Source organism: Pleurodeles waltl, chromosome 11 (genome assembly GCF_031143425.1).
Source record: "Pleurodeles waltl isolate 20211129_DDA chromosome 11, aPleWal1.hap1.20221129, whole genome shotgun sequence".
Classification (NCBI taxonomy): domain Eukaryota; kingdom Metazoa; phylum Chordata; class Amphibia; order Caudata; family Salamandridae; genus Pleurodeles; species Pleurodeles waltl.
The window spans coordinates 895,782,571-895,804,671 of NC_090450.1; the positions used below are offsets into that span (position 1 = coordinate 895,782,571).

The following is a 22,101-nucleotide window of genomic DNA, read 5'->3' on the forward strand; positions in this document are numbered from 1 at the left end:
GAATGGTTTAAGCAAGAAAATGCTCACTTTCTAAAAGTGTCATTTTCAAACACACAATCACAAAACCAACTTTACTAAAAGATGTATTTTTAAATTGTGAGTTCAGGGACCCCAAACTCCACATGTCCATCTACTCTCTAGGGGAATCTACATGTTAATCATATTTAAAGGTAGCCCTCATATTATCCTATGAGAGAGACAGGCCTTGCAACAGTGAAAAACAAAGTTGGCAGTATTTCACTGTCAGGACATATAAACTACATTACAATATGTCCTACCTTATCCATACACTGCACCCTGCCCTTGGGGCTACCTAGGGCCTACCTTAGGGGTGCCTTACGTGTAAGAAAAGGGAAGGTTTAGGCCTGGCAAGTGGGTACACTTGCCAAGTCGAATTTACAGTGTAAAAATACACACACAGACACTGCAGTGGCAGGTCTGAGGCATGATTACAGGGTTACTTGTGTGGGTGGCACAACCAGTGCTGCAGGCCCACTAGTAACACTTGATTTACAGGCCCTGGGCACCTCTAGTGCACTTTACTAGGGACATAACAGTAAAACAAATATGCCAATCATGGAGAACCAGTTACATACACATTTTAAACCAGAGCACTTGCACTTTAGCACTGGTTAGCAGTGGTAAAGTGCCCAGAGTAATAAAAACAGTAAAATCAGAGTCCAGCACACATCAATAACCTGGGGAACAGAGGCAAAACGTTAAGGGAGACCACACCAAGGATGAAGTCTAACACGTGTTCCCCCCCAGCTAAAAGTGGGGAGCAACTACCCAACCTCATGGGAGTTCTCATCACTAAGGCGGAAGAATCTGGACAGACCATCAGCATTGACATGTTCTGTACCAGGACGGTGTTCCACCGTAAAGTCCATCCCCTGTAGGGAAATGGACCACCTCAACAGTTTTGGATTCTCACTCCTCATCTGCATTAACCATCTGAGGGGCCTGTGGTCAGTCTGAACTCGGAAGTGAGTCCCAAACAAGTAGGGTCTTAGCTTCTTCAGTGCCCAGACCACAGCAAACGCTTCGCGTTCTATAGCACTCCACCTACGTTCCCTGGGTAGTAACCTCCTGCTAATGAAGGCTACGGGTTGATATAGGCCCTCTTCATTAAGCTGTGAGAGTACTGCTCCAATACCATGCTCTGAGGCGTCTGTTTGCACAACAAACTCCTTGGAGTAGTCAGGTGCCTTCAGCACAGGTGCTGTGCACATGGCAGCCTTCAGAGCATCAAAAGCGTTCTAGCAAGCCTCTGTCCAGATCACTTTCTTGGGTTGCTTCTTAGAAGTCAACTCAGTTAAGGGGGTAACAATGGTACCATATCCCTTAACAAACCTCCTGTAATATCCTGTGAGACCTAAAAAGGCTCTCACTTCAGTCTGGGTCTTGGGAGGCTCCCAAGCCAGAATCGTGTCAGTCTTAGGCTGTAGGGGTGCCACCTGGCCACTCCCCACCTGGTGTCCTGAGTACACCACAGAACCCTGCCCTATTTGGCACTTGCTCGCCTTTATAGTGAGGCCTGCCTTCTGCAGGGCCTCTAACACTCTCCAGAGGTGTTGCAGGTGTTCCTCTCATGTGGAACTAAACACAGCAATGTCATCCAGGTAGGCGGCACTGAACTCATCCAGTCCTGCCAACACCTGGTTGACCAACCTCTGAAAGGTGGCAGGGGCATTCTTCATCCCAAAGGGCTTCACATTGAAGTGGAAGTGCCCATCTGGGGTAGAGAATACTGACCTCTCCTTTGCCCCCTCAGTTAAGGCAATCTGCCAGTACCCAGATGTTAAATCAAACGTACTGAGGTACTTGGCAGCTCCTAACCGATCAATGAGCTCCTCAGCTCGGGGGATGGGGTGTGCGTCAGTCTTGCTGACCGCATTGAGACCCCGGTAGTCCACACAGAACCTAAGTTCCGGAGTGGCACCAGGAGCAGCAGCCTCTGGGACCAATACCACTGGGCTGGCCCAAGGACTGCTGGAGTGCACAATAACCCCTAGGGTTAACATTTTGGAGACTTCCTCCTTAATGCAAGCCCTGACCCTGTCAGTCACCCTGTAAACCTTATGTTTAACAGGTGTACTGTCCCCAGTGTCCACATCATGTGAGCACAGGTGTGTGACTCCTGGGATCAGGGAAAACAGCAAGGCGAACTGTCCCAACACGTGGCGACAGTCCCTCTGCTGTTCCTCAGTCAGGGAGGGGGAGAAGATCACTCCCTCCACAGACCCATCTTTTTCTCCTGCAGACAGGAGGTCAGGAAGAGGCTCACTCTCTTCCTCCACCCCGTCATCTGTCGCTAGGAGCATGGATAGCTCAGTTCGCTCAAAGTGTGGTTTGAGGCAGTTGACATGTAGGACCCTCAAAGGGTTCCTGGGGGATTGCAAGTCTACCAGATAGGTGACCTCGCTCTTTCTTTCCACCACCTCAAAAGGCCCAGTCCACTTATCTTGGAGAGCCCGAGGCTCCACTGGTGCCATGACCCACACTTTTTGTCCAGGTTGAAACTCAACCAGAGTGGCATTCTGGTCGTACCACCGTTTCATATCCTCCTGGCTTGCTTCCAGGTTCTCCTGAGCGAGACTCCTGAAGCGGGCAGTCTGGTTTCTTAGTGCCAGCATGTAGCTAAATACATCCTGGGGTTGTTTACTAGGAGCTTTCTCCAAAGCCTCCTTCACCAGACTGAGCGGTCCCCTCACAGGGTGGCCATAGATGAGCTCAAAGGGGCTAAAGCCAAGTCCCTTTTGAGGCACCTCCCTGTAAGCGAACAGAAGGCATGGCAAGAGGACGTCCCACTTACGCCTCAAGGGCTCTGACAGGCCCTGAATCATGCCTTTCAAGGTGCGGTTGAATCTCTCAACCAGACCATTACTTTGGGGGTGGTAAGGTGTGGTGAACTTGTAGGTAACCCCACACACCTTCCACAGAGACTTCATATAAGTGGATATGAAGTTTGTACCTCTATCAGATACCACTTCCTTGGGGAACCCCATGCGGGTAAAAACTCCCATCAAGGCACGTCCCACCACGGGGGCAGTGACCGTCCTTAGAGCAATGGCTTCTGGGTACCGTGTGGCATGGTCCACCAAGACCAGGATGAACCTGTTGCCCATGGCTGTCTTGGGGTCCAGAGGCCCCACAATGTCAATTCCTACCCGTTCAAAGGGAGTACTGACTACAGGTAAAGGTTGGAGGGGAGCTTTGCATTTCCCCCCACTCTTGCCACTTGCCTGACAAGTCTGACAAGACCTACAAGAAGCAGCTGACTGCTTGTGAATCAAGGGCCAGTAAAAGTGGGAGACAAGCCTCTTATAGGTCTTGTCCTGCCCTAGATGTCCTGCCAAAGGCACATCATGAGCCAAACCCAGTAGGAAGGCCCTGAAGCACTGGGGTACCACCAGCATACGAGCTGACCCAGGCTCAGGAACCTTGGGCTCACTATACAGGAGGCCATCCTCCCAATATATCAGGTGAGTACCGGGCGCCTCGCCAGCCGCCTGGGCTGCAGCCTACTGCCGCAGCCCCTCAAGAGTAGGGCACTCCTTCTGCGCTGTGCAGAATGCTTCCCTGGTGGGTCCCCCTTCCTGCTGACACTGTGACAGCTCAGGGACCTCCCCAGTTCAGCCACCTGCTCCCCTGTAGGTTCCGGGGCGTCACCCTCAGGCTCCGCCTCCTCCCGGACCATGGGAACCTCTGGGACCGGTTTCCCGAGCCCCCTGCCCTTCCTCTTCTTGGCAGTCCCCTGGGCCACTGTTTCAGGCTCCAGGGGCTCTTGACTACCCTGATTGGCTGCCATAGACCGGGTGGATACGCATACCCACCCAGGCAGACCCAACAACTCCAAGTGAGACCTGTGTTCCACCTCCTTCCAAGGGGAATCCTCCAGGTCGTTGCCTAGCAAACAATCAACAGGCATGGTTGGACTCACAGCTACTTTCCAGGAACCTGAGACCCCCCCCCCCCATTCAAAGGGAACCTGCGCCACTCTGCAGAGGCACTCAGAGTTGTCTACCGCAACTACTTGGTGAAGTACCCGGGGATCAATCTGCTCTTCAGACACCAGGTGACTCCTCAATGTAGTCACACTGGCTGCTGTGTCTCTCAGAGCCTCCACCCTCTGTCCATTAATGGTCACCCATTGCCTGTACTTCTTAGTGTTATCAGGCACTAGGTTTCTCTGGACCATCTCACTGTCCCCTAGTGAGACAAGGGTCATTTCTGCTGGCTCCCACCCACCTGGAACCAACTCCTCCCCAAGCGCTACACTGGCCAAACGCTGGGACGGTGCACCAGTGGGTGCCGGTGTACTTTTGGGGCATTTGGGGTCTCCCCTCACATGACCCACCTGGTCACATGCATAGCACTTTCGTGGGGGACCACCTGCCACTGGCTTCCCTTTGGACAACCATGGCTTCTTTTCACTGGGGGGTTGGGAATCCTTACCCTGGGAATCAATTTGGGGCCCTTTAGAGAACTCCCCCTGTTTGCCCTTACCCCCCCTTTCTTCTGAGAGGGACCCTGCCCACCCTTGGCGTGGTCTCCCCCGTACATCTTTTGGACCCTGGTGCTCTCCCAGCGGTCCGCTTCCTGTGCAAGCTTCCTGGGGTCAGTCAGCTTGCTGTCAATGAGGTGCTGGCGCAGCTCTGGAAAACAAACTGTACAAGTGCTCCCAAGCAATTAAATTGTAAAGCTCCTCATATGTGTTTACCTTACTGCACTTCACCCAACCATCCAGTGACCTGCAAAAAGAATCAACACATTCCAACCATGTTTGGGATTCCCTTCTCTTGTAGGATCTAAACTTCTCCTTGTACTGCTCAGGGTTGATACTATACCTGGTGAGTAAGGCCTCCTTCATGACAGGGTAGGTGAGACTCTGAGCATCCCCTAAGGCTGTCAGTGTGTCCCTCCCCTCTGCTTCAAAATGCTTCCACAGGGCTGCCCCCCAATGAGCTTCAGGGACCAGGTTCATGTGGAGAGCTGACTCATAACCCTTGAACCACAAGTAAATATCATCCTCCCTCTTATAATCCCTCACAAGGTCTTTTGGGATGTGTACCCTTCTCTCAGGCTGCACTGTAGGATTGCTGCCACCATCCCTACTGGACTGGCTCCTCTGATCTAACTCCTTTAAGTTAAGCTCATGAGCCAGCTGCATCTTCCTTTCCTCAAGGACTGCTGTTCTCTCATCTCTTTCTTTCTCCAGATTGAGCTTCTGCAGCTCCAATTGGTATGCCCTCTCTGCCTGTCTGTCCTCAGTGTGCCCTCCAGTGCTTCTGGTTGTCACCCAGGCCCTCAGCGCCTTTTTCAGCTCATCCTTCTTGGAGGAGCTCTTAATGGGACAACCAAAATGTTTACAAAACTGCTTTAGCTGAGCCTTGTTATAACTATCCAATTGCTTCAGGTCAAAAACAGCTTCAACTGATGCATCTCCAAGTTGAGACATGGTGAAAGGTTAAAAGAGTGCAAAGTTCCAAATGCAGAAACAAGTTCCCAAATGAAGTTCAAAGTCGACGTAGAGAAAAATCCACAAAAAGAGAAAAAGCAAAAATCTCAAGACAAGCAGTATGTGGTCACGTAGTGGTCTGCACTCAAAATAATAGTGTACACTTAATCACTGTATGTCAAGTACAAATACAAGTCCAAATCCCAACCGCTGATCACCAATGTTAGAAATGGGGTCATTGGTTGACAGGTTACCCCCTGTTCAAGCAAGGACCCTCACTCTAGTCAGGGTAAAAGAGAATCACCCTCACTTAACCCGTGCTTACCCCCTTGGTAGCTTGGCAGAGCAGTAGGCTTAACTTCAGAGTGCTAGGTGTAAAGTATTTGTACCAACACACACAGTAATTTAATGAAAACACTACAAAATGACAACACAAGTTTAGAAAAATAGGAATATTTATCTAAACAAAACAAGACCAAAATGACAAAAATCCAACATACACAAGTCAAGTTATGAATTTTTAAAGATTAAACGCAAAAATAGCGCTTGGAAACAAAAATGCTTCGATGAGATGTTAACACGGCGTCGTGACGGAGTCGTTCCAAACAAGCCGACACCAGCGGCGCCGGACACTGAGTCGTGTAGACCCCCAAGTACAGTACCTTTGGTGAAGAGTGAAAACAAGCAGATGCGCGAAGTCGGGGATCGCGGCGTCTGTGCGAAATGTTGAATCCACGCACTTCGAGCAGCGTCGGTCACGACGTGGTGCGGCGACTGCCACGGAGTCGTGGACTTCAGTGGGGCTGCAGCGGCGTCGGGCCTGCGAAGAGTGTAGCGTTTCAACGAAGGTCAAGGCGTCGGGTGCAGGCGGCGTCACCGGATTCAGCAGCGGCGTCGGTCCGGAGTCGTCCAAAGTCGATTTCCTTGGATTTCCACCAGCTTTCCTTTCAAGGGCCCAGGGACTGGATAGGGCACCACTTGTCAGAGCAGGAGTCTCTCCAGAGACTCCAGGTGCTGGCAGAGAGAAGTCTTTGCTGTCCCTGAGACTTCAAACAACAGGAGGCAAGTTCTAAATCAAGCCCTTGGAGATTTCTTCACAAGATGGAAGGCACACAAAGTCCAGTCTTTGCCCTCTTACTCTGGCAGAAGCAGCACTGCAGGAAAGCTCCACAAAGCACAGTCACAGGCAGGGCAGCACTTCCTCAGCTATTCAGCTCTTCTCCAGGCAGAGGTTCCTCATGGTTCCAGAAGTGTTTCTAAAGTCTGTAGATTTGGGTGCCCTTCTTATACCCATTTTAGTCTTTGAAGTCACCTTTCTTCAAAGGGGACTCACACCTACTTGTGAAATCCTGCCTTCCCCAGGCAAGGCCTCAGACACACACCAGGGGGTTGGAGTCTGCATTGTCAGAGGCAGTCACAGTCCTTTCAGATGAGAGTGACTACTCCACCCCTCCCTCCTAGCAGAGATGGCTAATTAGGAAATGCAGGTTACACCTCAGCTCCCTTTGTGTCACTGTCTAGTGTGAGGTGAAAAACAACCCAGCTGTTAAACTGACCCAGACAGGGAATCCACAAACAAGGCAGAGTCACAGAATGGTTTAAGCAAGAAAATGCTCACTTTCTAAAAGTGTCATTTTCAAACACACAATCTCAAAACCAACTTTACTAAAAGATGTATTTTTAAATTGTGAGTTCAGGGACCCCCAACTCCACATGTCCATCTGCCTCTCTAGGGGAATCTACACTTTAATCACATTTAAAGGTAGCCCCCATATTATCCTATGAGAGAGACAGGCCTTGCAACAGTGAAAAACGAAGTTGGCAGGACATATAAACTATATTACGATATGTCCTACCTTATCCATACACTGCACCCTGCCCTTGGGGCTACCTAGGGCCTACCTTAGGGGTGCCTTACATGTAAGAAAAGGGAAGGTTTAGGCCTGGCAAGTGGGTACACTTGCCAAGCCGAATTTACAGTGTAGAAATACACACACAGACACTGCAGTGGCAGGTCTGAGACTTGATTACAGGGTTACTTGTGTGGGTGGCACAACCAGTGCTGCAGGCCCACTAGTAACATTTGATTTACAGGCCCTGGGCACCTCTAGTGCACTTTACTAGGGACTTAACAGTAAAACAAATATGCCAATCATGGAGAACCAGTTACATACACATTTTAAACAGGAGCACTTGCACTTTAGCACTGGTTAGCAGTGGTAAAGTGCCCAGAGTAATAAAAACAGCAAAATCAGAGTCCAACACACATCAATAACCTAGGGAACAGAGACAAAAAGTTAAGGGAGACCACGCCAAGGATGAAAAGTCTAACAGGGACCAAAGATATGATTTACATATGAACAGTACAGAGAAGCACAAAATGCCAATGATAGTCAATGATCATGATAAACTAGGACCTAGACACTATTTAAAGCCAGCCATGATGGCCAACCAGGTGTGTTCTTGTCAAAGATTTTACATTGTGATATGAGGCCTGATTCATATCTAGCAGAGGGGGTACTCCTTCACAAATTTGATGGATATCCTAACCGCAGTATTACGATCACCATAGAATAATGGGATATAATACAGCGGATAGGATATCCATCACATTTGTGAAGTATTCGCGTCCGCCAAGATCTAAATCAGGCCCTTAGTCCTTTAAGTCCTACTCCATCAAAGGAGTACACTTCTAAACCCCTCACTTAGAGACTCACATGGTGTCATGCAGAGACCAACAGCAGGGTCCAATCCAGGTCCATTTGGTACTGGTCAGATGCAGAAAAAGCCACTTGCAGCTTATTGCATCCCAGTAGCTTGAACAAGAGGTTATCCTTATGACCATTAGAGTTCACTTTGTCTGGGGTATAGGAGGGAACAGATCTAGTCATTCAGGGCTCCTCTCAGGTCAAAAGCAGAAGGGCTAGTCCTCTTCTTCAGGTCCAGAAGGTATACCGAAGTGGGTGTCTTCAGATGCTGCATTTATGCCTGGCACAAGCTAGGGGGTGGGAATGACTTGCAAGCATGTCCTGACCCATGAGGTAAAAATTCCTTTGACCAACCCTACCAACTTTGGGCATCTTCAAAGCGCATATAACACTAAAATACAGTTGAAGCAGCCCTGTGCTCACAATAAACACACAAGTATGGTATGAAAAGCAGAGTCCTTCCGCTTCCAGAGGGTGGATGAACAAAAATTTGCTTTGCATTCTGTTATCAAACTTTCATGTGCACCCCAAATGTTATATGTATAATCCAGAGACACACATCTGGTAGGACGGACAAAGAAGGGTCCCTCACCAACGAAACTGTGGATATGCAGGATTTGTCTTGGCATCCTGGTCTCTTAACCCCAGTGTTACATGTGCCTCAGCAGACCTGTGAAGCATGATTTGACACCCTGCTGTCAAAAGGAGGCCCACAGCCCCCACCCTGCATATTCTATGAGGTTCAGTGGAGTCATCTCTGCCTATTCAAGTCAGCCTATTGTTGGCACATTCAAAGGCTTTTTCATACACTTTTCACACCTATTCAAATGCTAATCACTGGTTAGGCAAAGTTGGAGAGCAAATGCAAATTAGCCTCCAGGAAATTCCAGTAGGCAAAATTTAACTTTTTGAAAGTTACATTTACTTAACATGTATTAAAATTGTGACTTAACCATTACATTGGATTTTTAATATCTATTAAAATAGCTGTTTAATTATTTTTCTAGCTATTCCTATTCAAGAGTTATAGTATTGGGATTTTAATATGCACTCTGGTTTTCTACATAGGCCACCTAGTCCTTCCAGAATGAAAATAGATTTTAGGTGCCATGTTAACCTTAATGTCCACTTGTCCTACTTTGAGATACCATACACTCTGCCTTGTAGGCTACACAGTCTACATTGGGGTGATTTAGTAATTAAGGGAGGTTTCGACCTGTGTAAAGGGTTTATTTTGACAGGTCGAATTACAGTTTGTACACTCCAACAGTCAGGCTACACTGGTAAGCCTGAAATCATGTTTGCACTGCCACTGTAGTAGATGGCATAATAGGTGCTGAAGTACACTAGTGTCATTTACTTCTCACGCCCTGGGTTACATCCTGTACACTAAATTAGGGGCTTATTGGTAATAAAAATATCTCAGTTGGAAATATGCCAGTTGGACCATGCTTAAAGGCACTTTATAAACTGCCTAATAGAGGTAAACTACACAAAGTTAAAGACAACAACAAACTCATAGGGTCCAGCAAGAAGTGGAAAATACAGGGTGACCATGCAAAAAATGTGGAGTTCCTACACACAGACTTTCAACTTATTCCTGAAAACTGCTAATGTTAGGGAGCATAAAACTACTTGTCTACCCATCATTTCCCATTGCAAGGAAATATGCATGGAACTAACTAAACATAACATGCTTGTTTTATCACACAATTGTCTTTTTTAACCAAAACTGGCATTACTGTACATGAAACAATGCATTGTGCTTTTCGTAATGATGCAGATTATTTTGGTCAGATTGTAAGGCACCAATTTACGAAGAACACTTCAGGTGTTTTTCCCACCACAAATACATGTTCCTCCCATCCCTCACTGTATTAATTTATTTGTGTGCTCAACTACTCACTGGGCCATGTCAATCCTGGCTTTCATGCTTCACTTTGCCTTGCTTCTATTTTTTATATTATCTTTCACAACAAGGGACGGCAAGCAAAGTGGTATTGGTTAAAAATTTGGACTAGCTGAACGTTTCATAGAAGACATTGGAAAAACGTAGCTGCTGTAAAAGTGTGTCTGCATTTGAGATGGATTTGTCAATGTATACTAGCATTGCCAGACTGGCTTTTTACACCATCTGGCATTTCCCGGGTGGGCTAGAGCCCTCAGAGGCCAAAGCCCGGGGCTGCAGCTCGTACCTCTGTCACTTTCTACAGCTCCCAGAGATTAATTGAAGCAGGCACAGAGGGCTTCGGGAGAGAGAGAAATAAAGGGAGGGAGAAAGGGAGAGGAGGAATGCGGGTTGAGAGAGAGGGAAATCAGGGACAGCAAAGGAGTGAGAGAAAGGATGAATGACAAGAAAGAGGCAGAGCGACTAAAGGAAGGGAGTGGGGCTGGTTTGAGCACCAGTCAGTGGGGTTACATAACCCCCCCCCCGCAGACCCTAAGGTACAGGGGGTTGGTGGGGGTCGAGCTCCAGGGGGCCCCCTCAGCACAGTACACTGTGCACGGCGGCGGGCCCCTAGCCTGAGAGATCTTGACTGGGTGGGGGGCCCTCCTTGTACTTTGCAGGAGGTGGGGGGGAGGTGTGCTCACGTTTCCTTACACTACTAAAGCCAGGATGCGACTCCAGATTGCTCTGTATTTTCCAGCAACTTTTTTTGTTCTATTTCATCCACATAAACCTAAATAATTGCACCCTGTAGGCTGAAAGAACAATACCCAGACAAAAATACGCGTCTCTTGTTTGCAGAAAGGCCTTTCAGAAATCTTTGACGTTGGCCATAAAGGAGCGTGTGCCAAGTATGCGGGTTACATTTAGAGAGACGTTGCTTCTTCCTGCGGATATCATTTATATATGGTCTGGGCAACGCTGGCAGGTAACAGCAAAGGATAGATGGCACCATGCAGCTTGGACGGCTCGGCTAATGCAGTGCGGGATGTAAGGGTGATGATGACAGTGGGAAAGCAGAACAGGAAGAGGAGGTGGTAGGACTGGCGGGGCTTTGGATCTGGTGATGCAGAGAAGCGAGATGAAGTGGGAGGGAGGTAGGGATGATCAGGGCAGTGAAAGCCAGAGCGCAACAAACATGAATATGAAGGCAAATCATCAAATAAAGAGCAGAGACCTGAGGCAGACGAAAGAATCATCCAATCATGAGCAATAGCCAGATACAGAGCCCACTTTTATTATATGCTATGTACCGTTGTTGAAATCGAAAAATGCAAAAAATATATATATTTTTAATTTTTATGCGAACCACCAATTCCGCGATGTAGGAGTGCAGTACCTGCGAAACAGACCAACATAAACCGCCTCCATGGCAAATTATAATACTGTTTCAATATGAAAAATAAAATAATATAAGCAAATTATCCAGACAGCTGAAAAGGCAATATGCATTTAAAGGAATCCACATGCTGAGTTAGGAACACCTAAGTCTGAGAATATCCATTGTAATGGTTAGAGGTGCTGAAAAGAATTTATTTGACTTTGTAAAAGATTTTTTTTAAAGACCTGCCTAAACCAAAAAAATGAGAGGGCTATCATGGCTCTGGCAAATAAGTGTAATTGTAGTATTCTTTCAGAAAGCCTAAAGGTTATTGAGCTTAAACCACTTAACTAATTCAATCGAGGGCTATTAGCCTGATTGGGAGTTTGATGGACTGTACTCGGTCCATCAGGTTGGGGGAGGACATCATCACAGGGGCCGTCCCACCAGGAGAGTGGAGGAGCTTCGCTCCACTAAAAACAAATGCCCTCAAAATGCCCCAGAGCTGAAAAATGAAACGGTAATAAACTTTCTTTATTACCATTTCATTTTTCAGCACCATGTCCTGAATGGAGTGTCAGGACGGAGAGGGGCGACTTCTGCTTTGCTGCAGAGTGACAGCAGCAGGGAGCTCTGTGTTTTAGTTTAAAGTGCGCATGTCTCTTTGGCCAACGTCTTGAAATGGCCAGCCAGACACTTTAAACATCTCTAACTCAGCTGTCTTAAGACAACTGGGTTAGAGAAGGCACAGGCCTCCAGCGCTCTGGTGAGTGCTGAGAGAGGGTGCTCCCACCAATCCCGACGCAGGTATCGTGCTGGTTACCAGCATGAAACCAGTGTAGGATTTGGTAGCGCTGTTTTCTGGTCCCCGCGCCAGAGCCACAACGAGGAGGGTGCCATAAGAAAGAAGGAGACTTGTTGCATCAGATAAGTGCCTTTTAAAAATATTATTATTGTATCCTCCGTCTCCTTACCCACCCACCATAAATTCAAACCAGCTGCGACTGCATCATCAAACATTGAAAGGAACTGCACTCATGGTGGTTTCTTTTGAAATACAAAATGTTTAGTGGACAGGCACTCTCTCTTTGTTGATGGTGCTTCATCAAACATTTTCAATTATTTATTTTTCCAAAACAAAAACAAAACTCTAAATCAGGCCAAATGCCTGGTTTGTCTTTATCTTTGTACTATGTGACTAGGACAATATAGCCTTACTACTACATGGTAGGTTAGAGAGCATTGGGTTTTGTTAACAGGGGGAAAACACTGATATATATAGTGCAAACTCCTATACAGAGTGCTGTATAAAGGCACATATGTAGGAGGTGACTTAAATCTTTAACATTGTTTTGATTAAAGTATATTATGCTATCAGAATGACATTCGTATTCTGCTTCTGATGCTTTCAATAGGTTTCCTCGAAGTTTGCAAACATTATCTAGTGTTTAGAAATCCAATTTTGTATTTTCTGAAGTGCAGAAGCTTTGAAAGCAAATGTACACAATGTTTATTTTTCATTAGCCTGAAGGTGGAATTGATCTTCACTGCATTTCTTTATGTTTGATGTGTATGGCACTTGTGCAATTCATGCTGAACATACTGCCTGCTATACTTTGAAGGGACTTGAGTCAGCCTCCTTCAGTCATTGGCTTCTTTTGCTCGAGCATGAGCACGAGACATTGTCAATCACATCATAGATTACCCTCAACCAAAATCTACTGGCTGTTTGGTGTGTCCTTTCACCTCCAGTGGAATGCATGAGGGAATATTTTACATCTTAAATCAGTCATGAGCTTCCCAGTAGCACCAGGGAGCATATACTGACAAAAGCATCTAAAAAATGAATGTATCAGAAAAAGGATTCTTTATTTTCTGTGGCATTCCTTCTTCAGATGCTTAATACACATGGTCAGAATGAATTCCATATAAACGTCAAACCTATTGGGTTTGCCAATAATAATTTCTATTTGCAAACATAGCTCCATTGGATATGCTGGTAGGGCGTTGGAATTATTAGTTTCAAAGAGAAATGGTCAGGCCATCTGGTGAGTGATTTTAAAGTAGATTGGAAAACACAAGATTATATAATGGCCTACCAGCTATATGTCTCCCAAAAATCAAATGATATATTGAGGTGTAATACTGTCTACATGAATTGTGTATGGGATGAGGTACAACAGAACTATCATATGGAAAGTATTTTGAAGATATTGTTTTCAATGGTATAGACCGTGATAGTTACAATTAGCGACTTGTGTACCAACTGTAGCCCGGGGTTTTAAGTAGGTACAATGAAAAATACATAGGTGAATTGTGACACAACCATGCATCTTTACAACTTCCTTCTAGCTGTGTAACAAGGATTACGACATCCAAGCAAATGAGCTGGCTTTGAACATCAGAGTGCCGTTATTGAATTCAAGTGTCAAGCCAAGAAAATTTACTTTTTTGTATTCCTTTCTAATTATTTTGTTTCATGACATGTTATCAAACTTTGTTGTCTCTTTTTCTTCAAATTAGCTTTTTGTAAAAGACAGTGGCTTTATTAAGTACTGGTGGCAGTGGTTTACCACATGACAGACACACAGGGCCTGATTTAGAGAAGTAAACTTACACTTTTGTGTAAGTTGAATCGTTTTCAGTATTCACAAAAGAACCATTGATTAGTAACTTTAGTAACTTTATGACTGCGGAGACTCCGCACATAAAAAGGTAGGCATGTCTAGTTTCAGTCCAGCAGTACTGCTCCTCTACGATATTATGAGGGCCCAAAAAACCCTCAGGTTACCTTAAATTGCATGAACTATGTGGCACTGTATGTGAGTTGGTGACTGAGGACAAAACTGTGTGTCATCTTTAGTAGTGCTAATAAAAATGCTAGTAAAGAAATAATAAAAGCAATAAAGAAATGGCAGTGGTGCATGTGAACAGTGTTCACTACATACAGACAGGGAAGGAAACTGACTGGAATCTAAAGTATCAATTAATAAATATTAAAAGACAAGTGATTGATGTGCATCTGATTAGGTATTGGAAGCATGACTCAAAAGAGAGATTGTGACTTAAGCGTGAACTATTTAATAAGCAAAAACTAAGCCCAGAACAGTCGTATACAGCTAGTATGGATTGTGGTTCAAGAAGATGCTCACAATGCTCCAGTACAAATAATACGTGAAATGCAGCAAGAATAGAATTTCTGCTTCGTAGCACTGAGTTACAAATGGATTGTGAAAAACCACGGTTTGGTTATGAATTTTTTGTTCTATTACGATATCTGCTGTACATTCTCGCCACCCACGTCGAACCAGGCACGGTTAACGAATGATTACTGTGACAATAATTACAATAAAATGCCACATTCAGTAATTTATGTCTGAAGATAGCCATCTTATTTTATCAAAACGCTCTTATTACCAAAAACAAAATATTTGGCACTCAATATATGACTAAGAAATACAATGAAAAGTTATGTTGATGCTTGGAAAACCGTGAAAACCATTGATACATGCAAATCTATATCGCTATTAAAAGGGGGCTCATCTTTCACGCCCATTCCACACTATAATTCAATATGGGTAATTAACCCTGTGAGTTTGAGGATTATAGGGTTTGCAATTAAAATGGCTTTGTACAACAAAAGGCTTTGTACATCTCACCTGTAGTCCTTTAACTTGTGATTGTTGCCCCAACAATATGGTTGAATATTTAATACAGCAATGTATGTTCATTTTATTTTAAATAATGAATTTAAGGTGAATTGCTAATGCTCAAAAATAGTATGTCTGTCAGGTGTTGATATTTTGCGTGTTAAGGGGCAAATGGGGTAATGGAGGTGGATTTTTGTGGTGAAAATATTACTTACTAGCCATAGTCAATTTGCACAGAGAATCATAAAGCTATCCTTGTAGGGGGTCGACAGTGCTTCGTCCTTCAAGTGAGCAGTCCATGGTACAAAAAAAGGGAAGTGAACAAATACTTCTACACGTTTTAAAAGTCAGATTTTTCAAGTATTTGGCTTTGATTGTGTTGTTTGAGAATACCAGCGCTTTGGTATGTCAGATGTGTTGATCTTTGGCGATGAAAAGCACTTACTTTAATAACACTGTAGTGGGTGCCGGTTTCAGCGTTTGGGGCACATATGAATAGAACTGAATTACATTGAACAACATTGATTTGAGACTTTGATTCTATACAATGACAAAAGGCGACTTTCTACCTTTGGAATGTACATATGCACAACACAAGTGCTAATAAAATATTATCTTCCTCGTTATGACATTGTCAGAATAGGGTGGAGTATTTACCACATGGGTAAATACCATTATCATACGACTCCTAATTCCGATCCCTGTGTTAAAGGCCAACGAGCATTACCTACACTTTTGGGGGCAGCTGCATTTTAAAGGCATTACCGAACACACTGTTTGTTTACTTAAGCAAAGCACCATATGTAGGAGGCTGGCCTGATTTGTAGTGGGTACCAAGGATACTTACACCTTGTACCAGGTCCAGTTATCCCTTATTGGTGAAATGTAGTCTGTGTCTAGAAGTCAGCCTATCTAGAGGTAGCTGTAGGCACAGCAGCCAAGGCTGAACTAGGAGACATGCAAACCTCTTGCAATACCACTGTAGTCACATAGTACTTACACACATGAAAGACAATACTCAGAGTTACAAAAATAAATTTATTTTATTTTAGTCACACAATGCCAAAAATATTTTATAGGCTATACTCCCTTAGGAGGGAAGTAAATCACACAATATAAACACTAGTAACCAGAAACAGGCAAGTACACAGTAGGAAAACAGTGCCAATAGTGAAAATCACTACAGGTTGCAGTGGGCCTAGGGGGAACAGAACCCATATACTAAAATAGTGGAATGCGAAAGTTGGTTTCCCACCCAGGCACGTGTAGTGTGTAGAGGGGCGCTGGGAGTGTAAGAAAACACCAAAGGTAGGTATTGAACCCCGGCCCAGAGCCCAGGAAAGCAGGAGTAAAACACAGCAAGATTCCAAAAACACACTAGTAGACGTGATAGAAGATAATGCAAGAACAAGAAGAGACTGCAGGACACCAACAATGGATTCCTGGACCTGAAGATCAGAGAAAGAAGGGGACCAAGTTCAAGAAGCACGGAAGAATCCAGGGAGAACAGGAGCCCCTGCTAACCCGGATGAAGGTGCAAAAGTGGAACCATTGGTGAGAAGACAAAGTCAGTATTGCACCAAAGAAGAAGGATGTGGGTTCCTGGTTGGTGCAGAAGATGTCCCATGTTCGGATGGATGAATGCAGTCTGGTTTGCGTCACAGAATTCCACCAACAAGCCTTGGTACATGCAAAGCTTGCGGTTAGCAGAAAATGGCGCTGTCTGGGACCAGGAGGGACCTGGTGGCCTCTACTCAGGCGAGAGAGACAGAGGGGGCTCTCATCAACTCAGAGAACTCTTACATGACCAGGCACATGGACAGGAGTCCCACAGCACGGGGACAAAGAAGGGCCAAATGGAGGCCCACGCAGCATGACACTAAGGATTCCCATGCCGCCGGAGAACGACTCAGGAAGCTATGCTTTGCAGGATTGAGTGCTGGGGGCCCAAGATGGGCTGTGCATGAAGAACTTCTTGGAAGGTGGCACACAAACCTGAGCAACTGGAAGTCATGTGGTGCACGGGGGTACTTTTTTGTGTGGGAAGGTAAGCCCTTACCTCCACCAAAGTTGTACAGCTCGACAGTGGGACTGCCGGAATCACTTTAGTCCACCACCAGTATTGCTGGATCGATGCCTGTCTTCTGGAGAGGGGGTCCAAGACACCAGTCATCGCTGCAGAGAGGTGCCTGCTGAAGCAGGGAAGTGACTCCGTCACTCACAGGAGATTTATTTGGTTCTTCTGTTGCGGGCTGAAGGCAGGCAGCCCTCAGAGGATGCACAACCTGGAAACTGTTGCAGTTGCTGGCAGGGGCTGAAGATACAATGTTGCAGAAGTGGACTTTTCTTCTTTGCTGCAGTTTTGTAGAGTTTCTGGAGCAGTAGCGATTGATTCATTGGTAGAAGATGAAGTTAAGGATGCAGAGGATTCCTGCTGGAGTCTTGCAATCCGAATCTGAAGAAACACCCAGAGGAGAGACCCTAAATAGTCCTGAGAGGGGGATTGGTCACCTAACTAGGTGGTACTGGCCACTCAGATGCTCCCAGAGTGCCCCACCAACTTGGAATCCAATATAGCAAAACCCAGGGACACTCTGGAGGAGCTCTGGGCACCACCCCTGGGGTAGTGATGGACAGGGGAGCGGGTACTCCCCTTTCCTTTGTCCAGTTTCACGGCAGAGCACAGACTGGGGTTCCCTGAACTGATGCAGACTGGATTATGCAAGGATGGCACCATATGTGCCCTTCAAAGCATTTCCAAAGCTCTGGGCGGATACCCCACCCATGCCTGTAACACCTATTTCCAAAGGGAGAGGGTGTAACACCCCTCTCTTAAAGGAAATGCATTGTTCTGCCTTCCTGAGATTGAGCTGCTCAAGCCCCAGGAGGGCAGAAGCCTGTCTGTGAGTGGCAGCAGCTGGGGCTGCAGTGAAAACCTCAGAAGACTGGTATGGCAGTACTAGGGGGCCATGGTGGAGCCCCATGAGTGCATGGGATTGTGCAACCAATACTGGAATCAGTATTGGGGTACACTTCCCAGTTGTTAGATACCTTACATGGCCATATTCAGAGTTACCACTGTGAAGCTATATATAAATATTGACCTACACATAGTGCACACTTATAATGGCATCCCCGCACTCATGAAGTCTGGGAAAATGAGCCTGGATGACGTGGGGGCACCTCTGCTAGTGCAGGGGTGCCCTCACACACAGGTACTTTGCACCCAGCCTTCAGATTTGGAAGACCTGACATATAGGTGACTTATAAGTGACCTGGTGCAGTGAAAATGGCTGTGAAATAGTGCATACACTATTTCACACAGGCTGCAATGGCAGCCCTGAAGAAGCCTTTGTATGGTCTCCTTATGGGTGGCAAAAGAAATGCTGCAGCCCGTAAGGATTTCCTGGAACCCCAATGTCCTGGGTACCTATGTACCATATACTAGGGACTTATAAGGGGGGATCCAGTGTGCCAATTTGGAGCAAAATATGGAGTCACTAAACTGTAGTGACATATTTAGAAAGAGAGACAGCATGATCACTGGAGTTTTGATTAGTAGGACTCCAGTGACAATTTAGAAAACAGTGAAACACACTGACAAGCAGGCCATAAACCATAAGCAATGGGGTCCTGACTAGCAGGATTCCAGTGAACCAGTCAAAAACACACTGACATCAGGCAGAAAGTGGGAGTAACATGCCACAAAGAGGGTACTTTACTACACCCCAATACATAAATAAATGGCAGTAATAAACTTTTACACTAGTCCGGAAAGAAAACCCATTGAAGTGATGTCAGAGTGTTTGGTTGCCTCACAAAGAGGTCAGTGATTTATAGAGAATGGAGAGTTAAGGATTAGCCTTCAATATTTGTGCCAAGGTAAACAGTGTATACTGTGGTTAGACAGTTCCACAGAAACACTACAGATACATAAGCATTATTTTTCTGCAACCTTTAGTGACCTCCCCTGGCTACTGTTGCATTTGTATATGCCTCAATCCCCATGTGTTCTAATGTATGGATTGTGTCAGCCTACACTGGTAAAATGAGTATGGTGTTGTGTTAGTCAAGACAACAGTCCTGTAGAAGGGGATAATTAATTGACAAAATGTGCACGCTTTAATTATGCATCTGACATAATGCCTCTGCACTGTGCTACTTTTGAGAAGCACACCAAGTGAAAATGTCTCTCTCCTTCACATGCCTGGTCTGCCTGTGTGTTGGGTTTGTGGCTGCCTGTGTTGTCAGTAGGGAATCAAGTTAGGCCAGTCAGCAGCTTAGCCCTGCATCCCTCTGCATGACCGCACACTCTTCTCTCCTTGCTTTGCACGCCCCACTATTCCCCGGGGGTGTAGGGGTTAGGGCATGGGCGTAACAAAGGCTCCCACAGCACCTGTGTTGCATGGTGGCCCCCAAGCTCCAGGAGGCCCCCCTGAGCACAGCACCTGTCCTGAGTGCGTCCGGAGAGGGGCACCTCCATGTTCTGTGCAGGGGAAGTCCTTTCAGTTTCGTTACCCCACTGGGTTAGGGCCCCAATCTGAGGAGGTAGACCAAATCCTCTCCAGGAAGTCAGTTCCGGGGCAGGTAGGGGATGTTTATATGCATCTCAACACCTTCTCCTCCTCTTTGTGCATCACCTATAAGTTAACCCATTACCTTACCAAATAAACCTGCAAAATAATATTCTCCAAACACAACTGAAGTGGTCTAAGTTATTTGATTGTGGCATGCATTTATCTAGTATATTGAGAGAGAGAGAGAGCGCGAGAGCGAGAGAGAGAGACTGGCTGTGGGATAGCTGTGATATTTATCATCATATGTGCATTACGGAGGCTCACGGGCCTTGGGTTGCAAACACTTGATGACAGGAATACAAGCATTTGTTAATATCTCATTGGAGGCACATGCAATTTACCAGAAAATGCCTAGACATATGTACCTTTTTATCAAATCAGTAACTCTGAAATGAGAGTGAAGATATCAAATGTAGATATAGTATTTTTATACCACAAGATAATTTTAATACATGTTCAGCCCATTACGACTACCAGTGCAATATGTGGGAGGAGCCGGCCCACATTTACCGCTCTGGCCCACCCCAGGGAGCAGTGGTGGCTGCCACATTTGTCAAGAGGTGTGCGGGGGACGATGACGGGGGAAACAACATTTTTAAAAAAACAAGAAAGAAAAAGAAAACACTTGCTGTTTCCCTCGCACCAATGTCCCCCGCAGCCTCCAGCTGCCTTGCTCTTCTTGTGGTGTCCCAGCATTCGCTGGGATACCAGCACAGTCTCCCCAGCAATCCTGTGCTGCTTACATGCTAAACATAGCATGAAAGCAGCATCAGTATTGGTCTGAGTAGCTCTGACTGCCGCACAGACAAGCCTGGGGTCTGTGCTGTTTCTCCAGCCTGGCTGTGTAAACAGCTGGGTTGGAGAAACTTAAGTGTGCATGTTATGTTTGGCTGGCCTGAGATGGCCGGCCAAACACACATGCGCACTTAGTGCACTCTCCCCTCTTATCCCCTCCCACCTCCCATGGCCCAGCCCTGCCCCTCCTGTACACTCTGCTGTCTGAGCCAGAAGATGAAAAATAAAACGATAGCAAGCTATCTTTTTATTTTTCATCTGCTGTCTCAGCCAGGGGGCGACGCCCCTCTGCCACTTCCAGGGACGCTGGGTGAGCACCTGCTGTTCTCACTGGGACAACAGGGGTATTGCTGGCTATACACACAGCATTTGTGGACCTGACTCTGCTCTCAAACATCAATGACTATGATCATTTCTTTGTACTTGGGCGCTAGGGAACATCAAAGACAATCTGAGCTACTACCAGTGCTATTTCACAAATGAGAGAAGTCAACTTGGATCGTTTACCTGTGAGTTCGGCTCTCTGAGAATCTTGTGATGTCACAATGTAGGACCAGTGGTTGTAGGTCTTCTTAAGGAAATTTGATTGGATCACTGCAATCGTACAATTTGCCCAATGGAAGCAGCTCTCTATCCCTATTCTCCCAATTAGTGTATGAGCTGCAGACAGCACAGTTCAGACACAGGGAGAACTGTAGTGCTTTGTTTGAAGCTCAGACAATTTCCAAATTAAATGCATGCGACGAAGATACTGAAAAAATGATACAATGAACCAAACAGTGAAAAGGAATACCTCATTCTATATTCCAATTATTGTCTCATAAATGTTTTTAGATGACTCATGAAACTTTAAGGTTCAAAAAGGAAAATTAAATCCCCAGGAAATATACCAAAAGTACAAGCATTTTTATTGCAATTGTAAGTAGATTAACTTATATAACACATTTCCATGTTCATACATTTATATACAAAGAGTTGTTGGCGGTGCATCAAAATGGCTGCCAGTGATAGGATTGCGGTAATGTATGAGAACTGCCATCGCAAGTGCATGGCTCATTTAGGGCCCACCCCTGATCATACCCTTCAAACAACTAAAAACATTCGGTGCTAAACAGATGAAGATATGGGAAAAGAGCTGGAGACATGAATTATTTGAAAATACAGGATACAGGTACACGCTCGCATCTACTCTACCTCATGCGGGCAGCGCAAGGTAATACGTTTAGATTACAAACTGACTGCAGTAGTATTTCTTTGTTATAGTTTGCAAAAAGCAGCTGTTTCCCTTACAGTGGCAGAGGCTTGATGTTGGTGTTTTGCAAAGCAAACAATGTTGTCCATCTATTATATCACAAGTTGATTGATGACATGACAATGGTTTAATGCAACACAGCACAATGTAGGGCCATATCGCATGAAGCAGTAATCGATCTTCATCATTAATCTGGGTAACAAGCATCCAGGTGATATTTACAGCCGTGGGAAGAAGCACAGAAAGCACTTAAGCTTCTGAATTGTACACAAAATAGTATCAGCAAATCTATTGCAGGAAATACATAAAGACATTTTGTCAGCTACTGCGCTGCAGTTTTTGTGCATCTATTTTTTAGCAGCAGACACTGCAGTGATGCAGGACTTTTG

At 45.7% G+C, this 22,101-nt stretch overlaps 1 protein-coding gene across 3 annotated transcripts in view; it reads right to left on the reverse strand.

The window, feature by feature from the left end:
- Nucleotides 1–22,101, reverse strand: part of RPH3A (rabphilin 3A) — a 756,965-nt gene that overhangs the window by 256,315 nt on the left and 478,549 nt on the right. The window lies entirely within an intron of this gene.